Source organism: Trichosurus vulpecula, chromosome 1 (assembly GCF_011100635.1).
Source record: "Trichosurus vulpecula isolate mTriVul1 chromosome 1, mTriVul1.pri, whole genome shotgun sequence".
NCBI classification, from domain to species: domain Eukaryota; kingdom Metazoa; phylum Chordata; class Mammalia; order Diprotodontia; family Phalangeridae; genus Trichosurus; species Trichosurus vulpecula.
In genome coordinates this window covers 541,808,225-541,827,989 of record NC_050573.1, presented here as the reverse complement: position 1 = coordinate 541,827,989, position 19,765 = coordinate 541,808,225, and the positions used below count along the sequence as shown (strand labels likewise).

General features: G+C 36.2%; 1 pseudogene; it reads right to left on the bottom strand.

Moving 5' to 3' along the window:
• Positions 1 to 15,895, bottom strand: part of LOC118841497 — a 36,252-nt pseudogene extending 20,357 nt beyond the window's left edge.
• Positions 15,896 to 19,765: the final 3,870 nt, after the last annotated feature.

Here is a 19,765-nt window from a genome sequence, read left to right as displayed (position 1 = left end):
ATAGTATCTTAGAATATTTATTTCTTATTGATGGATATGCTGTTGGAGTTTAGTTTATTGCTCAACCTAACTATGTCTAGACAATTACTGCAAGGCATTTACAATACCATTTGTACCTTCTAAGATAAAAAAGAATTTTATTTTTAAAATCATATATATGTGTAAAATGATAAAAGTATCTCATAAAATGTCATTATTTGCTCTTTCCACAAGTATTTGGGATGCCTCTAAAGTGAAAAAGAATGAGGCAGAGAAGACATCGAAGGTCATTTCAGAAAGTACAAGTCAATGCTTTCAATAATATCTAAGATTTAGTGTGTTGGCTAAAAATCAAGTATTTCATTTTGAGAAAAAATGTTTAGTTCATTAGAGTTTTTAATAAGGTTCAAATTTTTCAAAATTGACAAAATTAATTGACAAAAATGTTAAGATTGTGATGAATTTGAAATAAGGTTAATCTATCTTTTTAAGTAGAACAAAAAGTATTTTAACATTTCAAATGAACTCAAATAATGTTCCTGATATTTTACAAGCAATTCATGACTTGTGGGTCATTCAGTTAAAATTCACAATGGTTCCCCTGACCTAAATGATGAAAAATTATCTTTTGCAACTTCAGTTTTCATGTGAACTTAAATATATAAAGTTAATTTTCTTGCTGATGGTAGAATTTATACTTTTGAAAGATGTGAAAATGTATCCCCTAACCAAATACCCTCTTCATTATTTTAAGCATAGGCTGGTGTCTTAGTGGAGTGCCATCCATTACATATAGGAACATTTTTATTAGTGGTAGTCTTCAAGGATTATTTTAAAATACAAGGAATACTGCATCTTTATTGTATTTACTCTGTCCTGTGTATGAATAGCTACGACAGGTATAAGCATCCAGTTATATGGAAACTACATCATAATTTCCTCCTATGATAGTTACTTCTTTCATAGACCTACTCATATGAACTCCTGTGAAATCATAATTTTAAGCGCAAAAGGGATTTTTTAAAAGCTCTAATATGCCAGATTCTAGCATTCTGATCAACATTTCTCATCCTCAGATTTTGAAAGAAAATTTATCTTTAAATTTGAGGTCATGCTAAAAGATAAAAATGATTTAATTTTTTTTAATTGGGGCCACAAGAATTCTTATCAGTGTGTATAATTGATACAGAATGGTTCTAAGACATATTAAACAAGGAATCTTATATGCAGATAGCTCCATATGGCAATACCTAGAAAGAAACCAGGGGGACCACAGGAATATAGCAGGCCTGTATGTTTGTTATGTGACAGAAATTTAATCAATTATAACTTTTCAGTTACATTTTCGTAGCATTATGGGGTTACAGGAAAATTCCGAGTTTACTCACTGTGAGGAAAGACTTGTGCTCTTTGTCTAATTTCCCTAGAGAATGTACATTTCCAGAGAACAGGGATTGTTTTGTCTTCTGTATCTCAGCTTAATCTAGTAAATAATTGTTGGCTGATTGACCAACATACAATACCCAGAAAAGAAGAATGATAGATGAATTTTTTATGTTTTTAAACACCTTCTGACATTTCATAACTGTTTAACCCTGGACAAGTAACCTCTCTGAGCCTGTTTCCTCATCTGTAAAATGGTGGTAACACCTTCATCAAAATGGCCTTGGTCAGGATTCAATGGGAATTATGTTAAGTATTTTGCAAACTATTAAAATGCTATATAAATATCAGATATTCTCCCTCCTTAGACCCACAGATTTGTGTCCCTAATTCCATTCTTAGATCTTCTGATGTCTCTCACTTCCTCTGAATCTCAGGGGAGCAAATTCACAAATGGGCAAAAATTTCATTTTGATAGACTTTTGCAGTAAAAAACAAATATGGCTAATACAGTATGGCACGGTGCAGATAAAAGTGCATTTGTCATCAAGAGGATAGCATTTCATAGTGTGGCGCTCTCAATTCTGCATGAACCTGGGCAAGTTGCTTGAGGACCTCAATCTCATCCTCATTGGTACAAAATGAGAAAGTTGAATGAGATGATGTTTAAGGCACCTCCTATCTGGCATTTGAAGTTCATAAGAACTATCAACTTTGCCCCTCAATTTATGACACTTTATTTTCTTCATTTCCATTATTTTTAAAGATTGCTATAGTTGTCTTTATTCAAAATGTTGAGTTATCTAGTGATTTATGTAAATATGCAATTTGAATAATAAAATTTATCAAAGCATGTTATATTAAATATGTATATCTCTAAAAAGAATTAATTGTATTCCCTAAAAATTACCAATACATTCAATTTAAAGACATTTTAAATAACTGTCTATAAGTGGGTTTTCTTTCAAAGGTAGTAAAATTTAGAAATTTGACATACATATATACGCACATGTATGTATATGTATACACACATATAGATTATATATATATATATATATATATATATATATAGCCTAGACATATCATTTGAACTACAATTTGAAAAGCTGTACAAAATCATCTTGATTGCATCACATTGTACACAGTATCGAATACTTTGCCTATCTAGGCAGTGGTGTCTGCTCCTTTACTTATGTTGAAATGATGTATAAAATTAAAATGTCTGTGACTTTCTTCGTTAATGTCAATCTCTTCACATAAGTGGAATAAATCCCATTTAGTCTAAATAATACAGTAATAGCTTTTTGTGGATTGTTTCTAAAAATTACACATTCTAGGTCAAACCTTTCAAATTCCGTGCTTTTACACTATACCACAAATTGATCGGTTATCATCTTTTTATTTTGGAAATTACTCAAACAAATGGGATTTTCATTCAGTTATAGGGAGCTTAAAAGTGCAATTTATGACCCTAACAAACTTCATTTCCAGGTGTTTTCAGATAAATAATTTTGGCTTAAAGCCTAGCCTGTAAAATTTAAACTTTCTATTTATCATTGCTTCTCTTTTCTCCCTAGACTCTCGCTTGTTGATCTCCTCAACTCCTTCCAAACACAGCTCCTAAATCTGCTGACGTCCCGTCCCATCTCACCAAGTGCTTGCTGGATATCTCCAACTGGATGTCATGTAAGAATCTCAAACTCAACATGTCCAAAATGGAATGGATCTTCTCCCCAAATCTATTCTTCCTCTAAACTTCCCTTTTTCTGTAACATTTTTATCTATCTATCCCCAGTGCCTGGTACATAGTAGACAATTAGTAAAGGCTTGCTGAACTGAGAGGATGCATCTGATTTAAGTGAGCATCAATTTACAGATTGTGAGCTATACTTTCAATTGAATTAAGATCAAATTTCACTTGCCTATTGTATGACTTTGAATACTTAATTAAATTAAATTAACTTACGAAAGTTGGGTTAGTGGGCTAGAGTTAGGGAGAAAAGCAAATATTTTCCTATCAAACATGGTAGAATTTTTTTAAACATCAGCATAACAAATTGAATTAACTGAAGAAGTATAGTTAAAGATAGGAAAAGGAATCAGTTTTGAGGAAATAGGTGTAAATATTTTTATAAGGTTAAGAACTAATTCTTAGGGAGTACTTGCAATTAGGGGGTGAAGAGAGGATACAAAAAAGAAGGTTCAGAGAAGTGGGAAAACCAGGAAAGGCTAAGATGAAGGAGACCAGGAAGTAAGGATTTTCCAGGAGGAAGTGATAGTCAACAGCATCAAATACAACAGAGGTGCAAGGAGACAAGGGATGTAGAAAAGATAATTGGAACTGAGAATAAATAAGAGTCCTGGGAGGGTAGTTTCAGAGAGCCACTAAATACAAGATTTTTTTTTCCCAAGGTTAACTGTTCCAATTTTAAAGTACTTAAAGATAAACAAATCCCAATGTTCTTAGCCTTGTCTACAAAACCAGATGAAATGAAACAACTGCCAGGCATACTTGGTAGTGTAAATAAACAAAAATGATTATTCTAATGCTTCAGGTACGCTTTTAACCCAAATGGCTATGAGGCTTGCCAATACTCCATTTCACCAATTGCCTTGTCCTTGGCCTATGTGTCATACAGACAGCAACCACTGTTTAGGTGAACATTAATTCTTTCAGATCAGTACTTGTTAATATATATTGTTTCAAAATAAATGAAAAATTAACTTTCAAAAATTATCTTGAAAATTCTAACAGGAAAAATCTTTTTTACTTGGAGTTAATTTGGGGAGGATTCCTTTTGGTTTGAAATACCTGTCTCTGTGAATTCGCAAAGTTTTTGAGCTTAGACTTTTGTCATATCTCAAAATATGGAAATACTTGAGGATGTCACAAAAACTATATATACAAACCACTAATCTGAATATCTGAGTATATGAATTTTCTACTTGATAGCCCAAGTGATATTCAAGGAAATTGAGATGATTCATTTGCCCAACCTCTCATATACAAATGTACTGTCTTTGTAACATAATGTAATTCTTTATTGTTCTTTAATTTTCAATTTTTATTAAATTTTCCCTCTTGATAAAGTAAAGGGCCTACCTGCATAAAACATGGAATCAATGAATACACCTTTATTCAATAAATTTCCCTTTATCATTTTTTTTGGAATTTCCAGGGATAATTTGAATGGCAAGCATATTTTGCTGTATTCAAAATATCTCATTCTAGTTTGAATGTTAGGGGATTAACTATCCATTATGTTATTCATCCTTTACAACTAAACAGAAAGATGGTAGTGGTAGGGATGTTGGTAGAGATAAGACTGCCATTCCATATATTAATACATGGTTTCTCTACTCTCACAGAATCAGAGTTGAAAAGGACCTCAGAGGCCATCTAATTCAACCAAGACCTGAATAAGAATCTCTTCTGTCACATACCCACAAAATGATCATGGAACCTTTGCTTGTTGATCTTGGGTGGGGGAATTCTTTTATATCCTGAAGCAGCCCATTAAGTTTTAAACGGTTCCAGTTGTTAGTACGTTTTGTCATATATTAAGACTAAATCTTTGTTTTAATTTCTACCCATTGCTCATAATTGTGCCTTCTGGAAATAGGTGGGGAGGTGGTGGTGGGTGGCACAGAAAGTCTAATCTTCAGCCACATGAAAGGCCTTCAAATATTGTATATTATATATCTCTTGTCTTACAGAGCCAAATCCATTTTTTTAAAAAATGATCTATACTCATTCCCTTCACTTCACAGAATCACAGAATTTGAGAGTTGGAAGGTGCCTCAAGAACCATCTAGTCTAAAAGAACATCCACTATAACAGCTAACAAGTGGTTGTCCACCCTCTCTTTGAAGACCTCCATGGAGGGGGAACCTGAAGCTCATGCTACCTCCTTTCCTTTCACTTTTCAGCTTCATGCAGCCTACTTCTAACTTCATCACTCAACTGAAATTTTCTCCCAAGTTATTAATGATTTCTTAATTGATAAACCTGACAAGTCTTTTTTCATCCCTCATCTTTATTTATGTCTCCTTTGTACTTTGACAGCACTGACCACATTCTCCTCCTAAATATGCTTTTTTTCTCTGGGTTTTCATGATAATATTCTCTCCTGATTCTCCTACCTGTTTGCTCCTCAGACTTCTTTGCTGGCTCACTATCCATATGTAGGTGTCCCCAGAGTCTGTCCTGGGATCATTTCTTTTCTCTACATTCTCTCATTTGGTGACCTCATCAGTTCCCATTGGTTCAATTTTCATTTCTTTGTAGACGACTCAGAGATCTATACATACTCTGCTGTGGTCCTTTTTATGAGCTCTGATCGCATATTACCAACTGTCTTTTGGGCATTTCAAATTGCAGGTTGTGTAGCCATCTCAAACTCAATATGTTAGCAGGTAGGTGGTGCATAGCTAGTACTGGACTTGGAGTCAGAAAGACCTGAGTTCAAATCTAGCCTCAGAGGCTTACTATCTATATAACCCAGGGCAAGTCACTTAACTTCTGTTTGCCTCAGTTTCTTCATCTGTAAAATGGCATATAATAATAGCAACTACCTGCTTGTGTTGTCATGAGGACCAAATGAGATGACACATGTGAAGTGCTTTGAAAACCTTATTAAAGCACCATAGAATTGCTAGCTATTATGTCCCAAACTACTTATTTCTCCCCCGACCAAACTCATCCTCTTTTCCAAGCTCCCAAATTTCTGTTGAGGGTACCACTATCCTCAAGTCACCCACGTTTGCAAACTTGGTCATCCTCAACTGCCCACTCCCACTTACTTCACATATCTAGTCAGCTGCCGAGTCTTATTGATTCTCCTTCAACATCATCTCTCACATTCATCCCCTTCTCTCCAACCCACAGCACTGGAGTTGATGCTCCCATTTGTCACCCAGCCAACTGAAATAGTTTAATTGCTCTCCCTGTCAAATATCTCCCTTCTTGCACTGCCAAGGGATGTTCCTAAAGCACAGGTCTGACCCTATCACTCAATCTTGCCTCTAGAATCAAATGCAAACTCCTCACTTTCACACTTAAAGCTCCTCACAACATGGGGCCAATGTGCCTTTTTAGCCTTGGCTCCCTCCCTTCAGACACTATACTGTCCAGCCAAACTAGACTTCTTGCTGTTCCTCACTGGTGACATTCCTTCTTTGCATAGGCTGGCCCCCAAGCCTAGGATGAATGCTCTAATCACTTTCTCCTTCTTAAAATCTCTAGCTTCCTTCAAAGTGCAGCTCATCCCATATGAGACCTTTTGTTTCTCCCTGATGTTGTTGTCTCTCCCCCCACCAAAAAAATTACTTTGAATTTATCCTAAGGCCACTGGAAACAAATGAAGATTTTTGAGTAAGGCAGTGACATACTCAAGATTGGTTTTAGGATTATCGCCATGGGTGCTGTGTAGACAATGTGTTGGAGAAGAGGGAGACTGGATGCAGAGGCTAATTAAGAGGATAAAACTGTACAGCCAAGAGGTGATGAGGTCTTGAACAGGGAAACCTGCAATATGAGCCAAATGAAGGGTATGGAAGAGATAGTATCAAGACAAAATAAATCTACAAGACCTGGCAACTGACTGGATATTGGGGAGTGAGAGGTGAGGGAAAGGGGAAGTCAGGATTGACAAGGTTGCAAAGCTGAGTTGTTTGATTCTTCAGGAGTCTGTCTACTATCAATGAAGATCATTAATCCTGAAAGCTTATAGAACTCATTTTGCAAAACCTGAATACCAAGCACATTCTTCTTTAAAATAAAATGTCCCACCAAACCCAACTTATCAATATAGTCTCTCACCGGTACAATTGATAGGTCAGAAATTATCTGTGCTCTGTTATATCTGGCAACTTGTCACCCTACTAATTTTAATTCATTCTTCACTCCCAATTTTTAGTCAAGAAAACACAATTCATGTTTGTAATTTAACCCCCAAAGTCTTTTATATGTTGTTGATATTTTACCATTTCCTAAATGCATTTTATTTCTAAAGAACCACACCCCCTGCCATGAATTTGGGAAGCAGGTGAGAAAAAGCTTGAATAATGCATTGATCATATGTTTATGAATTCTAAATTTCATTTATCTAAATTATACTCATATTCCATTCATTGAGTTCTTTCAAGTTGGTCAACCATATCTTTGAAATTAATGCAAGAAACCTGACAAACATTAGCTATTTAACACAATACAAAAACATGCATTTGTATTAGTTCTTTGCTTCAGTTACACAATTGCTCTAAATCTCTATTTTTTCTGAAGTCTTCTAGGCCCCATATACTCATTTTTAACTTCCATTTTCAACCCTTCTCACCTTTTAGAATTACTGAGATACTGAATTATATATAGTTGTATTTTAATTCAATTCCTGTAATTCAATTCAAATCCTGCCTTGGCTGTACATATTAACTGTGTGACCTTGGACAAGTCACTCACCTATCTGGTTCTCTTTCTTCATCTGTAGAATAAATGGGTTGAAATAGATGCTGAACTCCTGGCTCTGAATCTGTGATCCAAAGATCCTAACTGCCCATAAATACATGCACACATATGCTTGTAAATAGTTCATTTTTGAAGTCATCATTCCTTTTAAGATTACAATTCTATCTGTTTGGCAAAAACTCTCTTAAATCACTTTGTTTAGGAATATTACTAGGATTATGACTGCGTTCTATATCATCTATATCAGGCAGAGACAGGACATACTTTTCCTAAATCCTTTTGGTTTAAAAAAAAAGGATATCACTATCTAGCAAGGAAGAGGATATAGGCTATGGAATAAAAATACTACTTAAGCTAGAATTTTGAGGCTAAGAGATCTCACTAGTTTGTGTGTATCCCAACTTAGCACTTAATTCCCAAATCACATGTTCCTCATGCCATACATCTGATATATACAGTTTTAATTTCTGAAGTAGATATTCCACATACAGCAATATTCGCATTTAAAATGTAGGATGAGGTATACCTTGAGGATTTTGAGAAAGGGTTAATGCACACTGGCTACATAGGTATCACATCCTCTTACATCATCATGGGAAACCAAGGAAATGTTTACAAGTGGGAAATTATTCGTTGGAGACAAGAAATGGATTTTGAAACTGTTTGGAGAGGAAATTTCCTTGCTTAATATTGATAACTATTAGAAGTTAATGTTTGCCACATAAACAGAAATTTGATTTTCTGAAATTTACATATCACCTGAAGATTAGTAAAGCACTGGAAAGATTAGTAATAAGAATACCTAGAGTTTCTGTACCATGTTAAGGTTTGCAAAATGCTTTATAATTCTCATCTCCTTCGATCCTCACAACAACCCTGGGAGGTGGGTGTTATTATCCCCTTGGCAGATGAGGAAACTGAGGCTGAGAAATCAAGTGACCTGCCCAGCATCACATGGTCAGTGTCTGAGGCAGAATTTGAATTCAGGTCTTTCTGACTCCAGGTCTAGCTGGGATAACTAAATTTGTTGAAAAAAAAAAATTTCGTCTTCTTTGGGAGGAGGGGACCAAACTATGATTTTATCAGTGTAAGGAGCCTACCCCTTCTACCGATTCAGATTAGCAAACTTTCAGCTTATTTGGAACTTAATTGTATAGTTTTGTCTGAGGTGATGAGAGGTTATGACATGCTGAAAGTCACACAACTAATATGTATAAGAAGCCAGACTTCGACCTAGATCTCTCTGCTTCCAAGGCCAGCCCTCTATTTACTGTACCATTTTGCCCATCAGGATATATTAATGATCTTTTAAACTAATATGAGGAATATTATAAGCACTGGGGTCCATATATATGTGTGTATATATATATACACACATACATATATAAACAGAACCATTTAGTGATCATGTATTTACATAATTTTTATTTTGGGGTTTAAAATAATATAAATGCACAATAATGAATTGAGTTCCATGTATATGAGACATTCTATTTGCATAAATGCCTAAAATAATATAAGATCTAGAATAAATGTGCTGAATTTCAAGTGAAGCAATCCAAGATTTTGCTTACATGATAGCAAAGTGTCTCCATGAAAAACTGGACTTTTGAACATTCAGCTGAATGACTGGCTTTACATAAGAGGTTTGTGCTTTACAGACAGAATAAAGGAAATGAACTCAAATGAAAGACTTTTCAGTTAGATATAAGAAAAACTAAAACACCTAAATAGGCAACCATAGGCAATTACCTAAGGTTTCTGCTAACCCTACTTATTCCTGATACCTTCTAAGAACTTTAAATAAGGGATAATCTGGGAGAGAACTTGGCTTGAAGAACAAGAAAGAACAAATGGCCTCTGGGTATCTAGTTCCACCTCAAGGGCAAAAACATTTTTTCTTCTAAGTACCTTAGAGACCTAACCTTCTACCTGGAAAGCTAATGCAATTCTAAAGCATGTTTTAGAAATTTTTTTCAGGTAATATTTTTGTTTTCCTTAGAGGATTCTTATTTTTTTTACAATTTATTTAAAGATTAATATGTCTAGACTTGAGAATACATTGTTCTTAAAATTTCTATTATGCATAAATGCCTGAGAAGCATAATGTGATGAAAGGGAATAGCATAAGAACTTTAAAGTAATTTAGACACTGTCTCTACATATTACAAATGAGCATTTTAGAATTGTGCAACTGGTTATTTTGTATTAGGAAGAAATTTCATCAGAATAAAGGCATGAGTTGCTCTGATACCTGTATATCTTCATGTGGATAAAGTTTCTGTATGATTGGCCCATCACCAAGATCACAAACAATGAAATTCGATTACTTGGAAATTGTGCCTCCAAACTTTATTTGTAAAAGTGAGAGTAATGACAGCTTCAGAGAATTTCAACTCATGTCGACATTATAGCCCTGTTTGTTAGAAAAGGTTTTTGAGATATGTGAAAATCAAAGTGAATATGATTACCTTAAAAGTTGTTATTTTTAAAATAACAGATAACCCTGAAGCACAAAAGATCTCTTGCTTTCTCTTGTGATTTTTTTTTCTTTTTAAATGGGTATCTTAATTTTCAATATGTATAATAGAAATACTTTCAAGATCATCAGAGACACAAATCAAATAGAAAATAGAATTAATATGGATACAGAAAGTTGAATAATGTAGAAAATGGTCATACAAAACATTTAATTCTGTCCAAGAAAGATAAAATTACATTTAAAATATCTCCTCATAAAGAAATTACAAGAAATAAGCATTTAGAGACATGCCTCCCCAAAATGAGTTCAAAAGTAAATGAAGAATTCCCCCTACAATGTAGGTTAGCACTTTCTCTACAACTCATAGTCTTAGAGTTGCTTAGAGTACTGAAATGATAAATGAGCAACAGGCCCAGGGTCATAGAACCAGTTTTGGTCAGCAGGGAGGATTTGAACCCAAGTGATACTGGCTCAGAGTCCAGCTCTCTATTATACCATGTTGCCCTGCATACAAAAGAGGGCCTTAATGTGAGTCTGCAAATGCTTTCAATACTGCAAAAAACTGGATTCACATGTAGGTATGCCCTCCATAAATGTATACTGGAATTCTTCCATAACTTTTTGTTTCATACAAATCAATTTTCTAATAAATTTAAGGTTAATATTTACTCTGCTCAGGAAGCAATCTCTACAGTTCTAAGATAATCAAATTCAATTTTCACATTTAAGTTAAATACTTCAGAAATACTTATTTTCACAAACTCTGCTTAAAACATGATAGTTTTGCACGGAGCAAAGATGGTGGCTCTGCAAAGCAGGGACTAGCGTGAGCTCCCCGCCAAGTCCCTCCAAAAACCTATGAAAAATGGCTCTGAACCAATTCTAGAACTGCAGAACCCACAAAACAGCAGAGGGAAGCAGGGCACCAGCCCAGGACAGCCTGGATGGTCTCTGGGTGAGGTCTATCCCGCATGGAGCTGGGAGAAGAGCGGAGCGGAGCAGAGCCCAGCGTGAGCTGCGCAGTCCAAACAGACCAGGAGCCGGGTGGAGCGTGCCCCAGCGCCCTGAATCAGTGAGCTGCAGCAGTTACCAGACTTCTCAACCCACAAACACCAAAGACAACAGAGAAGGTTAGTGGGAAAAGCTGCAGGAGTGGAAGGAGTTTGAGGTTCAGCTACCGTCCTGAGGCAGCAGAGGTGTGGCAGCTACAGAAATACAGCCGTAGTTGCTTCCAGCCCCAGACCCACCTGGTGGGAGGAATTAAGTGGTGGATCAGAGCAGGAGTGCAGAGCCTGCTGAACATCTAAGTCCAGTCCAGGTTGGGGGTTCTTGGGGAAGGACGAGTACTGGTGTGGCAGAGCTGGTGCATTCCCCCAAGTGTGGAATGTAGAACTCTTTAGTCAACAAGCAGCCATACCCTGCTGAAAAACTCAAGGGTCAAGTTACTTGGCTGGGAATATGGCCAGGCAGTGAAAACGCACCCAGATTCAGTCTCAGACTTTGGATTCTTTCTTTGGTGACAAAGAAGACCAAAACATACAGACAGAAGAAGTTAACAAAATCAAGGAGCCTACAACAAAAGCCTCCAAGAAAAACATGAACTGGTCTCAGGCCATGGAAGAGCTCAAAAAGGATTTGGAAAAGCAAGTTATAGAAGTAGAGGAAAAATTGGGAAGAGAAATGAGAAGGATGCGAGAAAACCATGAAAAACAAGTCAATGACTTGCTAAAGGACACCCAAAAAAATACTGAAAAATATACTGAAGAAAACAACACCTTAAAAAATAGACTAACACAAACGGCAAAAGAGCTCCAAAAAGCCAATGAGGGGAAGAATGCCTTGAAAGGCAGAATTAGCCAAATGGAAAAGGAGGTCCAAAAGACCACTGAAGAAAATACTACCTTAAAAATCAGATTGGAGCAAGTGGAAGCTAGTGACTTGATGAGAAATCAAGATATTATAAAACAGAACCAAAGGAATGAAAAAATGGAAGACAATGTGAAATATCTCATTGGAAAAACCAATGACCTGGAAAATAGATCCAGGAGAGATAATTTTAAAATTATTGAACTACCTGAAAGCCATGATCAAAAAAAGAGCCTGGATATCATCTTTCAAGAAATTATCAAGGAGAACTGCCCTGATATTCTACAGCCACAGGGCAAAATAGAAATTGAAAGAATCCATCAATCACCTCCTCAAATAGATCCCAAAAAGAAATCTCCTAGGAATATTGTCGCCAAATTCCAGAGCTCCCAGATCAAGGAGAAAATACTGCAAGCAGCCAGAAAGAAACTATTTGAGTATGGTGGAAACACAATCAGAATACCCAAGATCTGTCAGCTTCTACATTAAGAGATTGAAGGACTTGGAATACAATATTCTGGAGGTCAATGGAGCTAGCATTAAAACCAAGAATCACCTACCCAGCAAAACTGAGTAATATGCTACAAGGCAAAATATGGATTTTCAATAAAATAGAGGACTTTCAAGCTTTCTCAGTGAAAAGACCAGAGCTGAATAGAAAATTTGACTTTCAAACACAAGAATCAAGAGAAGCATGAAAAGGTAATCAAGAAAAAGAACAAGAAAAAGAAATTGCAAGGCACTTAATAAAGTTGAACTGTTTTGTTTACATTCCTACATGGAAAGATGATGTGTATGATTCATGAGACCTCAGTATTAGGGTAGCTGTATATATATGTATAAGTGAATGTGTATGTATGTATATATGTATGTGTATATATATAGAGAGAGAGAGGGAGCGGGCACAGGGTGAGTTGAAGATGAAGGGATGATATCTAAAAGAAATAAAATCAAATTAAGGGATGAGAGAGGAATATATTGAGAGAGGGAGATAGAGAGAGATAGAATGGGGTAAATTATCTCACATAAAAGTGGCAAGAAAAAGCAGTTCTGTGGAAGAGAAGAGAAGGCAGGTGAGGGGAGAATGAGTGAATCTTGCTCTCATCAGATTTGACCTGAGGAGGGAATACCATACGCACTCAATTGGGTATCTTACCCCACAGGAAAGAAGAATGAAGAAGATAAAAAAGGGGGGCAATGATAGAAGGGAGGGCAGATGGGGGTATAGGTAATCAAAAACAAACACTTTCAAAAGGGGACAGGGTCAAGGGAGAAAATTCAATAAAGGGGGATAGGTTAGGAAGGAGCAAAATATAGTTAGTCTTTCACAACATGAGTATTGTGGAAGGGTTATGCATAATGATACACATGTGGCCTATGTTGAATTGCTTGACTTCTTAGGGAGGGTGGGTGGGAAAGGAAGAGGGGAGAGAATTTGGAACTCAAAGTTTTAAAAACAGATGTTCAAAAACAAAAAAAAAAGGTTTTTCATGCAACTAGGAAATAAGAGACACAGGCAATGGGGTGTAGAAATTTATCTTGCCCTACAAGAAAGGAAGGGAAAAGGGGATGGGAGGGGAGTGGGGTGACAGAAGGGAAGGCTGACTGGGGAATGGGGCAACCAGAGTATATGCCATCTTCGAGTGGGGGGAGGGTGGAAATGGGGAGAAAATTTGTAATTCAAACTGTTGTGAAAATCAATGCTGAAAACTAAATATATTAAATAAAAGAAAATATATCAAAAAAACATAATAGTTTATAAAAGTTCCACACAATATACTTTTTTTCAAAAATATTATCTTATACTGCAATGCTAAAGTGTGTGTGTGTGTGTGTGTGTGTGTGTGTGTGTGTGTGTGTTTGGTCTGAACTTCTGATTTCATTGATGTAGAGCAGTGATGTCAACATAATATAGAAATGGGGCTGTTAAATCACAGAAGGATCCCTGACAGCTACATAACGACTTAAATTTATGTTCACTATGAAAGATATCAGTCCTGCAATGACATATTTTATGCTTTTTAAGTCTGTTAAAGCCAATTTAGGGATGATTGTTTAGTGAATAGGTTTGTTACTATATCAAAATTAAATAGGTATATGTTATTTAGTTTGTGGAAAAAAATGCACATCAGAAAATGAGAAACTATGTCTATTTATTAACTTATAATTTTACTCAAGACTATAAAAATAATTGTCAGAACTATTCATGAACTCTTAAGACTCTTAAGAATATCAATATGGACAAAAATATTAAAGAAAATATGTTCAATGAAAAAGTGACAATATTTAAGTTTTATTAAAATTATGGCAGCTTCTATTTTATATAATCATTTTGTTTAAATCAGGAGTTCTTAACTTGGTGTCCATGAACTTTTTTTATATTTTGCAACTGCATGTTAATATAAATGATTTCTTTTGTAACCCTATGGATTGTATTTTATGCATTTAAAATATTATTTAAAGAAGCAGTTCAAATATCTGGTTTAAGAAAATCTCAATTCCTTATGGAAGATATTAATACCTGGATAACATTAAAATTTTAATCAACTGTTTATACATTTTCAAATACCCAAACTTATTGAACTTTCACTTTTCTTTGACATGTTTGGCATGTCATTATCAAATATTAAAAAAAACTGTGGCAAAAGTGCTTAGATATGACTAATCTTGGTGGGCCCAAAACAATTACACAAGTCAAGCAATAAAAATATACTTGCCACACATAATAATTTTGTTGCCATTCAACTTCTGAAGTTAAAAACGTCATGATTGTCACAAAAACACCAACGACAAAAGTAGCTTCTTTTTTGAAGGAATGGGAGAAGAGGAAAGGTCTGTGGAGAGGGGTGGAATGACTCGGGGTGGCGGGCATGGTGAAAGAAGGGCACCTTGGGGAGAGGGATTGGATACAAGAGAAAGCTATGGTCTTGGTACTTTTCTAAGCCCATGATTTAAAAATTAGGTACCACTTGATCAATAATCATTTTACATATACTCCAATAGATGTATGAAATGTTTATTGGACTCATCATCCCAACCCATCTCTGCCCATTCTGTGCAACACGCAAATCTCACAAAGTGGAAAAAATGTGGTCACCAAAGGACATCTCCTTCAGTGTTCTAGGGATTAATCTCACTCACATTTTCTTGACAATCAATGTAGGCTATTCATTCTTCTCTCACTATATGATAAGCCCATTTTTTTTTCATTCATTTCTTTCTGATGACACTATTTATACCATTCCTCTTATATAACTCCTTGTTTGTAATGTGTTGCATTCTACTCACAGCCACCATCTACCACTTCTTGTTTGCCCTTGGGATGATTCCTAATGTCAATACTTTGAAGACTATTCTGTTATATGCTTCTAGTCACATATTCCAGAAGATCACTTGTGTTAAAGTGAACTTTGAAATCTTCCAAAGGCAATTCAGTTCACTCTTCCCATTAATTCTGGGTCCAACTCATTGTCCTTTTGTAGGCTCTAAGGACCACACACACACACACACACACACACACAGCTCTATTGAGAGTCCATCCAACTGAATACTATTGGACAAGGGGCGTTTTTCATCCACTTGGGTTTTCTTACTTGGATAGTCAAGCCAAACTCTTTTGGGTTATCATGGATTTCATCTAGGAGGCTCCATAGAGTCTGTGGGCTTGAAATCAGTACATCATTGAAGAACGGTTTCTCTCTTGTCATAAAGGAATCTTGCATAATTTTCACATATACCAAAAAAAATACTTTTTGGTGGAATCCCTTCAAGACACCTTTTTGTTCCACGGAATCAAATCCTTTTTTATAATCAACATTAAGCACAGTGAAATCCTGTATTCTGTACACTTGTGAATTGTTATAAAGATGTGCTCTGCTTGAATATCATTTATAAAAGATTACTTATTGCCTTCTAGTTTCCTAATTAAGAATGACTTCAATGCATGTATTCTCATTCAAAAAAAGTTAAAAGATGGGGAAAGCATTCATATGTGTCAGTAGTTACTGATGGTCCTGATCACTTTTTTCCCAGTAAAAAAAGTCCAAGATATTTTCTACATCTTATTTTCTCCTTCTTTATATTCCTTAAGAATCAATCCCTTAACACCATCAACATTGGATTGCTTCTGAACACAGTCCTCCAAATATACTTGGTCTAATTCTACTGTTTTTACTATCTTTGTTTTTTCAGTACCATTTCCACTTCAAGCAGCACCTCCTGAATTGTAAGGCTAGAGTTCAAATGTCATGTTAAATGTGGTGTTCTCTACTGTCCTTGATAGTGAAACATTTGTAAGAGCATTTTGTGGTCTTCTTCTTTCTAGTTCCATCCTTAATACTTTTTGGATAATCATTTAGTTGGTTTTCTCACCAAATTTTATTAAACCTATGCTTCCTTCCCTACTTGTTTTATAAGGTGAAGACACTCATAATCTTCATTTTCCAGTCCATAAGATATACCTTAAAAGTGTATAGCCTAAACCAGTATTATCTTTGGCTGGCACCTCTCCCCTTTGGTAAGAACAGGCACTTGCTAATGAAACAATATCTAAGTTCCTTTTGGTCTCATTACATCACATTTACATTTACATCACACAAAATTCTGTTAAAAAAAAACCCTTATAAATTTGTGTCATCCTTTCCCATTTTTCAGTATCAATAACTTATTTAAATAGGTAACACAGTAGCTGTCTTTTTCCTGTTGATTTTTTCTAGTTTTTAATTAGTCTTGATCTCTAACAAGTCAGTGGTCTAACTACACACTGTTGATTGAGAAATAACAAGGTTCTGGTGTTATATGAAGTCCAGGTTATTTTTTTGAAGCAAATATGCATGATGGTTTGGCTTTAGATTCTCTCATCCCTTACTTCTGAAAATATTTTACCATTTTTAAACCATTGTTACCTTCCATGAAATAAAAATAAATTTGCTGTTTTAAAGTACTGCCTATAAAGTATATGGATTTATGAATAATCATTAAGAATGTTATTACATCTTAGTTGCCGATTCAATAGTCTTTTCTCAGACCTCATACCACTTAATCTCTCCAGTTTTTGACAATCTTTGACTATTCTTCCTCCTGCATATACTTTCTCCTTGCTAGGCTTCCATGACACTGTTCTCTTCTGGTTTTCTTCCATGCCTGAGCATTCCTCCTCAGTCTCTAGTATCCTCTAATACTCTCTTCCCTGGCCTCAATGCCCTTTTCTCTACAAGAGTGCATTTGAGTACTCTTATCAACCCCTATGGATTCAATCATAGTCTCTAAACTGATGGCTTCCAAAACTGTGTCCCAATCATTCTCATCAGTGGCTTTCTGGACCTCTCTACCTAGATATTCTCTAGCCACATCAAATGCAATGTCTCCAAAACAAACTCATAATCCTCTTTCCTAATGCCAACACCCCTCTAAATAGCTTTCTTTCTGTTGTGAGAATCACCATCATCAACCACTCTAAATACTGAAGTTAAAAACCTCAGAGGAAGTCATCTGATTCTTCCCTTCCTCTGTGCATCCACAATCAGATACTAAGTCTCATCCATTTCACCTCAACATCTTCCTCATCTGGACATTTCTCCACTCACATAGCCACCACTCTAGTTAAGGCCCTCATCATGACTCACTTCTACTGCAGTACTAACTTCTTAGATGACCTTGCTCTAGTTTCTCTCCCTCTCCAAACTATCCTCTGCATAGCTATCAAAATGAACTTCCTAAAAACAGGTCTGGTTGCCATTACATCCTCAAGTCTCTAAGATAAAATACAGATTCCTCGGCCTAGTTCCTAAGGCTCTTCGCAAGCTGACTCCAACCCACCTTTCCAGATTGAAGATTTATTCCTCCTCAGGCATTCTACGGTCCAGCAAAACTAGTTCATTGAGCTAAACCCCAAAATGTCTTTTTGTAGTTCTGCTCTTCACTTCCTAACTCTTCCATGCTGGGGAACACATTTCCTCTTCATCTCTTTGAAGATTAGGAGCTTCAAGACAGCTCAGGTACCAAAGCTCAGTCTCCTACTAGAGGCCTAACTGGAGCCCCACAGTTGATAGTTTCCTCTCCCTCAAATCACTTTGCATATTTCTTATCTGTTTTATACATGATATACTCCCCAGAGGAATGTAAATTTTTTGCAGGTAGGAGCAGCTTTTCCTTCTTATCTTCATGCTCACAGGGCCTTACACATAATTATGTGCTTAAGAGGTGAGAATTAAATTGAAGATCTTACATATCTGGCAAAGTATAGAATATGCAACTCAGGCAACATGTATTAAGTACCTACTCAAGTCACTGTGAGTTGCCGAGTTAACAAAAACAAACTAGTCCTTTGCCCTCCAGCTGACGATTTTCTGGGAATATTCAACCTGTACAGTAATACAAGGTAATCTGAGGAGACAGAATGAACGAGGTATGTTGGGGGGTGGGGAGGGAGAGGAAGTTTGATAAAGACTTCCCAAGGAGGTAGTCCCTGAATGAAGCTAAGGATTCTAAGGGACTGAGAGGTAGGAAGAAAATACATTTCAGACAAAGAAGCGGTCTGTGCAAATGAACAGAGAGAGGAAGGAGATGGAATGCTGGAGTTTCATTTCCATTGTCTGCTTCTGTTACTGACTTAGTCAAAAGGTCTGGTTTATTTAATTAATGAAGAATTACCAGATCAATTAACTCAAATCAAAGTAATTTAAATATGTAACACTCTGTGCTTTCCCCAGTGTGAGTTACACCTCCACATTTGGGCTGACGGCCTCATGAGTTTCTGGTGTGGAAAAAAACCATCACTATACCTAGCAATATCTCAGGATTGTGCCCCAGGAAGACAAGCTATCTTTACCCATGACAGGAACATGTTGTCCCCTGAAGAAGGACTGATTCCTAAAGTTATCATAATCAATCCAGAGATCAAGCTATATATATATATCAGCTCTCAAAGTTACCTTGCTACAGACATAACAGAACAAAAATACCCCCTGAGAAACCCTTACCTGTGGTTACCAATAGCGAAAGATGCCTGTGTCCAAAGTTGTAAGTCATCACCTACATACTCTTTGTGCCCAAGAATCCCTTACATTTCCTATACAAGCATTAAAATGAATTCTGTTTGGTTTCCAATTCCTTAAAGTATGCAAGTTCTATAAGGACTTCTCCCTGTCATATTGGCTTTACAATAAACCCTGGCCAACGTGACTAAAAGAATGCTTGAGTCTATGAATACAATCCTTGAGGGGTCCCTGAACACATTAAATCCCATCAAAGTGACTTGCCCAGGGTCCCAGAACTAGTAAATGTCTCATCACCACTGTATGCACTATGCCATGGAGTCAAATAGAACATATCGAATCCTTCTTTCACAGGGTAGGCATTCCAATATTTTCTCTGATGGGATGTCATCCTTAAGTCCCCATTTCATAGACCAGATCTTCCTTCATGTGAAGGTCACAGGCTTGGTTTCTAGGCCTCTCAACATCCTAGTCCCCCTTCTGGAAATGTCCTGCCTAGAATACACAATGACTCCCTATTCCAGAATTCCAGGCCTCTCCTAGCAACAGTAAACGCACGAATTGTTTATTGGCCATGTAGCTGTCAACTCATTGAGC